The sequence below is a fragment of the Elephantulus edwardii genome, unplaced genomic scaffold (assembly GCF_000299155.1).
Source record: "Elephantulus edwardii isolate Elephantulus edwardi_28Jun2011 unplaced genomic scaffold, EleEdw1.0 scaffold00449, whole genome shotgun sequence".
Classification (NCBI taxonomy): Eukaryota; Metazoa; Chordata; class Mammalia; order Macroscelidea; family Macroscelididae; genus Elephantulus; species Elephantulus edwardii.
In genome coordinates this window covers 698,693-707,702 of record NW_006400199.1, presented here as the reverse complement: position 1 = coordinate 707,702, position 9,010 = coordinate 698,693, and the positions used below count along the sequence as shown (strand labels likewise).

Sequence of the window (9,010 nt, the reverse complement as noted above, 5' to 3'; positions counted from 1 at the left end):
AACAACAACAACAACATATATTGGGGTGGGGGCTTTAGTGCCATCAAGAAAGAAGAGTAGGGAGCAAAGTAAGTCCTTTGGACCCTGGTTACCACACTGGGAACCTTCTCCACACAGGAAAAGCACGAGACACATGCAGTTCCCCCAGGACTCCTGACCTCAGATACTGACAGGAGACAAAGAAAGTCTTTCCTTAGAGCTGACACCATCCATTTAGACCTCCAGACTCCTGAACTGTGAAAGAATAAACTCCTGTTTAGTAAAGCCATTCACTCATGATACTGCTGTCATAACAACATTAGATAAGTAAGACAACACTCAAAGGCTAGATTAATAAACATAAAGAAAACTCTAAGTTATTAAACAAAAACAGGGAGAGATGAAAAAATTCTATTATAAAGAGAGGAAAAAACCCATAAATATTCATGAAACCATTGTCTTAATACACTGACAAATGTTAGAATAAATATGGTTGAAGATTGATGTTGTTGTTGTTTGCTGTCAAGCAGGAACTGGCCCATAGCTGACCCTCCACCAGGTTTTCAGGGGCATTAAATTGCACAGAAGGCTACTGTCTTCCATCTTCTGTGCAGCATCTGGTAAATTTGAACTGCATGCCTTTAGGATTGTAGTGCAGCTTCTTATCACTAGGCCACCAGAGATCCCAGAATTACAGGTTAGTACAGACTAAGTTTAGAAGAAGCTATGACACTAGGGACATTGCTGCCAACATCAAATGGGTCTTGACTGAAAGCAGAGTACCAGAAAAATGTCTAGCTGTGTTTTATTGACTATGCAAAGGCATTTGACTGTGTGGATCACAACAAATTGAGGCTAACCTTGAGAAGAACAGAAATCTCAGAACACTTGATTGTGCTCATGTAACCTATCGTTGGACAAGGTGGTAGTCATTGTAATAGAGCAAGGAAACACCGCATGGTTCAAAATCAGGAGAGGAGTTGTCAGGGATGCATCCTGTCTCCATAACTTTTCAATTTATATGTGGAACAGATCATTCAGGAAGTTGAATTTTATGAGGAGGAATGTAGCATCAGAATTGGAGAAAGACTCATCAACAATTTGCATTATGTAGATAACATAACCTTGCTCTCTGAAAGTGAGAAAGCCTTGAAGCATCTGTTGTAGAAAGTCAAGGACTGCAATCTGCAATATGGATTGAAGCTCAACATCAAGAAAACAAAGAGTTTCACCACTAGGCTAATTGGTAGCACCATGATAAATGGAGAAGAGATTGAGATTGTCAACAATTTCAGCTTGTGTGGTCCACAATCAACACTCTTGGAACCATCAGCCAGAAAATCAGAACGTGAATTAGGAAAGTCTGCTGTCAGGGACTTCTCCAGAGTGCTTAAGTACAGCATATGTCAGTCTAGAGACTAAGGTGCACCTGATCCAGGTCATGGTCTTTGCAATTACTTGCTATGTATCTGAGAAGTGGACAATGACTAAGAATGACAGAAGAAGTATTGATACCTTTGAGTTGTACTGCTGGAGAAGAGTCTTGAACATACTATGGAATACCAAGAGAACAAACAGGTCTGTCTTAGAGGGTGAAACCAATATTCTCCTTGGAGGCAAAGGTTTTGAAGCTCCCTCCATCTCACATAGTATGGGCATGACCAACCCCTGGAGAAGAACATCATGCTTGGAAGGGTGGGGAAGACAGTACAGGAGAAGAAGACCTTGAATGAAATGGATTGACACAGTAACTGGGATAATGGAGAGAGGTGTGTTGGATTCAGTGAGACTGGCTCAGGATAGGGCAGGCTTCAGAGCTGTTGTATATAGGGTCACTATGAGTCCCAGGGACTTTGATGACACATAACAACATGTTAGCTAAGGACAGAAAGGCAAAACTGGAAGATGAGTTTCTCTGGAAAAATAGGGCATTTAAAAATTTCTATATGTCAGTTCTTTTAGAAACCACACATCTGTGTAAGGCATGGAACATGCTCAGAGAAGACCTGACAAAGCTCGGCATTCATCTAGAACTGATCTCTACAGAGATCTAAACTAGCCTGGTAAGTGCTGAAGAAGTAGCCCCGCACAGAGCCAGTCTTCAAAGATCAGGAGAGTTCTTTAGCTTTGTTTTGCTGACTTTTTGGTTTACTTTTCTTTTTAAATCTATGGATTCAGAGCATTAATTGATAAAATACTATTTGAATGTTTGCCATAGAATATAGACTTCACTGCTACCCAAACAGATATATGCACACCCATATTTATTGATGCTTTGTTCAAAATAGCAAAGAGTTGGAAACAATCCAAATGCCCATCAACAAATGAATGGATAGAGAAGCTGTGATATAGTCACACAACGGAATACTAGGCTGCACTGAAAACAAGGAACTAATGAAATATTATTAAAAATGGGTGACCCTGGAGGACATTATGCTGAGTGAAATAACTCAGCACAAAAGGAAAAATATTGCATAGTGCCACTGTTGTAAAATGGGACTGACATTGGGGGTGGGAGGAGCCTAAGAAAAGAGGAGATAAATAGTGTATACTGCATTGAAATAGTTGAGGGAAGAGAACTGTTTAAAAGGAATATATGATTAGGTATTATTTTCATGACAAGATTCCAGAAAAAGAAATGTATAGTAAAGTGGACTGTGGACTTTGGGCGGTGAGGAAATTGTATAAAAAAGAAATATTTTTTTTCCTTTTCAAAGGGAAAAGTGCACTGAGGAGGAGAGGTGGGCAGGGAGGAAAATGTGCAACAATTAGTGAATGGGAAAAAAATTAAATGTGAAGAATATGCTGTGCAAAACCCACAAAGTAAAATTTTATTTAACAAAAAACCCAAAAACCAAAACAAAAAACCAAAAAAGAAATATAGACTTCAGTGGACACATATGAGCAGAAAGAAAGTCTAAGCAAAAATAGTGTCAAATAGTCACAGGATGACTATAGGTTTTAACAATAAAATGAAAAATAATCAAATCCTAAAGAAGATGTAAATGCCCACATGTCAACAACAATAACAAGAAAATCATAAAGTAAACCAAGAAATAAGAAAAGACCAGTTCATTTAAAAGGGTAAAATAAATCAACAAAAATCATCTAAGGTGAAGTTCAGAGAATAGATTTATTACTCAAAGATTTTAGAATAAGCTCAAAGAGCTAAAGGAAAACATGCTAAAGTAAATCAGGAAAATAATGTATGAACAAAAGAAGAGATAGCAACAAAAAACTGCTCACTAAACAGACTTAACAGTAAATATGAGTGGACCAAGAAAGACTCAGGGCCACCAGGGCTCTTTATGAAGTGAGGCTGATAACAATCTACACTCTCAAAACTCTTTACCTTCGAGTTGGAACCGACCCTCCATTGAGCTTTTAAGGCCATAATTGTACCAGGGGACACTGTTCATCTTTTGTCCCTCGAACAGCTGATAGATTCAAATAAATTTTTCAAATCCACCAGCTGCTCTGTTGCCTTTGGTTTGGCAACTCCCTATGGACCAGAACTCCTTCAATTCAAATTACGTTGCCATAAATTTAGGATATTATGGTAACCATAAAAATGTCTAAAAATTATATGCAAAAGGAAGTAAGAAGATGGGAAAAAATGATCCAGGACAAAATATTATGTAAACTCAAAAGACTCAGGACTAGATAAAATAAGGAATAAAGCAAGCACAGGACACAAAGAAAACAAATAGTATAATAGAAGAAATAGGTTGATCCTTATTAGTAATGATCACAGCAGAATGGATAAGAAAATATAATCCAACTATGTGTTGTCAATAAAACATGTACTTTAGATTCAAACACACTAAAAGGCTGGAAATGAAACAGTGTTTAAAAATATTCTGTGCATGTGCCATACATAGTTTCTTTGATGGTTCATCTATTGATGGATACATGCATTGTTTCTACATCTTTGTTATCGTAAATAATACTGCACTAAGCACGGCGTAAGCATATATCTGCTTATGGCACAGTTCCTATTTCATCAAGATAAATACCTAGTAGTGATACTGCTGGATTAAATGGCATTTCCATTTTCAACTTGATTAGGTGGCCCCAAACTGCTTTCCATGGTGGTTGCACACTTTACATTCCCACCATTATTGTGGAAGTATTCTAATCTTATCATACCTTGAACAGCATAATTTACTATCTTAATTATTGCTAAATGATATGCTTTCTTACTGCTGTTTTCATTTTATCTCATGAATAGATAATAATACTGAGAATTAAAAAGAAAAATTCTGTGCAATATTAACCAAGAGAGCTCGAGTGATTATATTACTATCAGACAAAACAGATTTTAGAAGGGTAAAAAATACTGTAACAAGAGACAAAGAAGGACTTTACATAATGATAAAGGAGGCAATTCATCAAGAATATGTAACAACTATAAATACGTATTAACGTAACATTGGACCCCTAAAATACATAGAGCAAACACTGAGAAAATTGAAGAGAGAACTAGAAATTCTTACAATATAGTTGGGAGTCTGTATCAGACTACTTTCAATGGCAGAGAACATCTGGATAGATTATCAATAAGGACCTAGAGAACCCGAACAGTGCAAGAAGCCAGCTAGAGCTAAAGGACATATAGAGAATGTTCCACCCAACAACAGCACAGTACGGACTCTAATCCAGAGTACATGACCATTCTCCAGGATAAACCATATGCTAGATCATAAAATATATCTCAATGAGTTTGAAGACACTGAAACCATACAAAGCATTTCTAAAGTTAGAAATTATTTTTAAATGAAAAGTACACAAGTATAAAGAAATTAATCAACACACTATTAAAAATGGACCAATGGCTTAAATATGAATTAAAATTATAAAATACTTCATATACATTGTGTTTCACTTATGTACATTTTGTGCTATACACAATGTATATGAATGATATTTTAAAACACAAAGTACATGTACAAAGCATGATGTATGTGAATGACTGCATGCAAACCAACTAAATTTTTAACCAAAAATTATAAAATCCTTGGAAAAAAACAGAGGTTAATTTCTATGACCTAAGATTTGGCAATGGACTCTTAGAAAATGACATTAAAGGCATGAACAAAATAAAAAAGAGCATCTGGATAAACTATATCTTTCAAAAATGAAAAATATTTTAAGAATATTATCAAGGATATATCATCAAAGGATATAATTTTAAAAGTTGAAATAAATCCATACAGAACAGGAAAATATTTGAAAACCATATACATAATAAACTTCAACTCATTGCTGTCAAGTTGGAATCAACGCATAGCTAACCCTCCAGTAGTTTTTCAGAGGTTAAATCACATGAGAAAAGATTGCCTGTTTTTCTCCAGGACAGCAGCTAGTGATTTGAACTGCTAGCCTTTGAGCTGGCAGTGCAATTCCCTACCACTAGGCCATACATATGATAGGGAGCTCTGGTGGTCTAGTGGTAAGAAGTTATGCTGTAATCAAAAAGGCACACACTTCAAACCCAGAGCTGCTCTTCAGGAGTAGGGTGCACAGTCTTCTCCAGTGTAATTTACTAATAAGGGCTTTTTATTTACACTGTTAGTGTGTGAGTGTATATACATTGTGTGTGTGTGTATCAGAGCTCTGATGACATAATACGTAGGGAGTTGCATTGCACGCTTCTTTGCCAACTTGAATCCACTAGCCTGGATTCTGGGTTTCTGGATTAGAAATATGGACATTCTACTCCCTTTTGTTTTACAGTCTCTGAAAACTCACTGGAGGGTCAACTATGAGTCGGTTTCTGATTCAACAGCGTACAACAATATACACATATGTAGTGTCGTTGGTTGCTGTGCAGTCAGAAATGATTCATTGCCAACCCTCTAGTGGGTTTTCAGAGGTAGTAAATTGTATGGGAGGGGGGTTCCTACCTTTCTTCCATGAAGTCACTGGTGGATCCGAATCACATACCAGAAGAAGATGTATCTGCGTTTTCTTGACAATGCAAAGTCATTTGACTGTGTAGATAACAACTATGGCTATCATTGAAAAGAATGGGAATGCAAGAACATTTAATTGTGCTAGATAAGAAATAGATATCTATGCCTATACCTGAAAGCAGTTGTCTGAACAGCATCATAATCAAATTAGAGGGGAAATGTGGCATCAGGACTGAAAGAAAATTCATCAACAATAAAAATTAACAAATGACACAACCTTGCCTTCTAAAAGCAAGAAGGAACTGATGCGCCGGTTAAGGAAGATCAAAGACTACAGCCTTCAATATGGACTATATCTCAACATCAAGAAGAGAAGGGTCCTTACCATTAAGCCAATAGGCAACATCATAATAGTTGGGAAAAGGATTGAAGCTGTCAGTGATTTCACCTTGCTTGGTCTCAGCAGTCAGGAGATAAGGAGATGTACTATTTTGAGGAAGGCTCCTGTCAGGGAGATCTCCAGAATTCTGAAGAGCAATTATGACCATTTGAAGACTAAAGTACAACTGATTCAGGCTACCATCTTTTCAATGAGTTGCTATGCATCTGAGAGCTGGACAATGGAGAAGGATGACAGAAGAATTGATGCCTTTGAGTTACTGTATTGCAGAAGAGTGCTGAACACCCCAGAGACCACCAAAAGGACAAACAGGTGCAGCAAGGATGCTCCTCAGAGGCAAAGATGACAAAGCTTCATCTCTCAAACTTTGGATAAGTTGCTAAAGAGACTACACCTTGGAAAGGGCTATCATGCTCAGAAAGGTGGAGGGTCAATAAAAGGGAAGAAGACCCTCAAGATTGACCCAGCAACTTCAGCAATGGGCTCAAGTGTATCAGAGATGGTAAGGATGGCACAAGAAAGGACAGGATTGAGATCTGTTGTTCAGAGGGTTGCTATGAGTCATCCTCAGCTGGAGGATACTTAACAACAACACCACCTTTGCACTGGCCCAATCCCTTATCACTAAGCCACCAGAACTCTCATATATATATGTATGTATGTATGTATGTATGTATGTATGTATGTATGTACAAGTATATATATTCCTACACCTCAACAACAAAAAGACAAATGACCCAATTAAAAAACGGATAAAAATTCTGAATAGATGCTTCTCAAAAAAAGATATGCAAATGGTTAATAAGCACATGAATGTTAACATTAATCATGAGACAAATATAATTCAAAATTTTAATGAGATGCAACTTTTCACACACCAGGATTCTCTTTATTAAGAATAAAGGCAATAAGGGAGCTTTAGTGGCCTATTGGCAAGAAGCTGCACTACAATCCTAGAGGTAAGCGGTTCAAATCCACCAGATGCTGTGCTGGAGAAGGAGGGACAATCTCCTCCTATACCAGTCAGATCTGATTTGACGGTACACACACACACACACAAAATAATAAACTAGACGAGTTCTGGTGGTCTACTGGCAAGAATCTGCACTGAAATCCCAAAGGTGAGCAGTTCGAATCCACCAGATGCTCTGCTGGAGGAGGAGGGACAATCTCCTCCTGTACCAGTCAGATCTGATTTGATGGTACACACATAAAAATAATAATTTTAACAAATTTAAAATAATAAAATTTTTTTAAAAAAAGAAAGAAAAAAGGCAAGATGTGGCAAAATTGAAATCCTCTCCATTGCAAAATAGGGAATCCAGTATAGATAACAATTTGGCAGTTCCCCAGAAAGCTAAAAATATTGCCAGCAATTCCTCCCCTAGGCATGTATACTAATGTCCCTTGCAGTACCATTCACAACAACCAAAAATGTAGAAACAACCCAATAGTCCTTTAATAGATGCATATACAAAATGTGGCATGCATACAATACAGTATGATTTTGTTTAAAGAAAAATAAAGTTCTGATGCATGTTCTGTGCATGGATGAACCTTAAAAGCCAAGCTTTATGGGGAGTGAAATAGGGTAACACACACACACACACACATACACACACACACACACACACACACACAGACAAATACTATATTCTCTAACATGAAGTACCTAGTACAAGCAAATTCATGGAGACATAAAGCCGGTTAGAGGCTATCAAGAGTTGGTGGAGGTGAGAATGAGGATTTATTGCTCAAAAGGAACAGAGTTTCTGTCTGGGATGATGAAAATGGTGTGGAAATAGTGGGTAGCGATGACTGTACAACACCTGAATGTGCTTAATGTCACTGAATTGTACACGTAACATTTTTTCAAAACAAACAAGCAAACTCATTGCCATTGAGACAGAACTGACTCATACCTGACCCTCCAGTCGGTTTTCAGGCTGCTGTAAATCACACAGGAAGAGACTGCCCTTCTTTCTCCCATGGATCAGCTCATGGATTTGAACTGCCTGCCTTGGGGTTGGCAGTGCAACTCTTTAGCAACTAGGCCACCAGTGACAGGAAATTTCTTTTTTTTTTCTTCTTTACATATATGCTTTTTCCTTTTTTATTGGTTTGAATACAATTCATATACATTGTGTTTTATATAATCTTTCATTCACATTATGTTTCATACACTCATTCGTATACATTGTATTGTTTTTGTTGTTGTTAGGTGTCACTCATAAGGACCCTGTGAACAAAAGATCTAAACCCTGTTCTTTCCTGCGCCATCCTCACACTTCCTGATACACAAGAGCCCATTGCAGCAGTCACCATGCCAGTTCACCTGGTTGAGGGTCTTCCTCTCTTTCACCAACCCTCCACCGTTCCCAGCATCATGTCCTTCTCCAAGGAACAGCCTCTCTTAGCAACACACCCAAAGTTTGTGAGGTGAAGATAGATAATTTCTTGTTACTGATTTGACTTGGATTGGGGTTTTTGCTTGATTTTTGCTTTGATTTGAAGAGAAAATGGTTTCAAGGTATAATAAGGTGACTTCACATTGTCTGTGCTGGAAGTTGAGTGATGTGGTGAAATAAACACAAGCTCTAGTGCTGACCTGATTCCATATCATGTCCACTTACCAGTTGTACAACCTTGAGCAAGTTATTAACCTTGTGGCCTGCTCCTCCTCTGTAAAATAAACTTTACACACACACACACACAC

The 9,010-nt window shown here is 37.6% G+C and overlaps 1 protein-coding gene across 1 annotated transcript in view; it reads right to left on the bottom strand.

The window, feature by feature from the left end:
• Window positions 1–9,010, bottom strand: part of FAM81A (family with sequence similarity 81, member A) — a 122,271-nt gene that overhangs the window by 76,344 nt on the left and 36,917 nt on the right. The window lies entirely within an intron of this gene.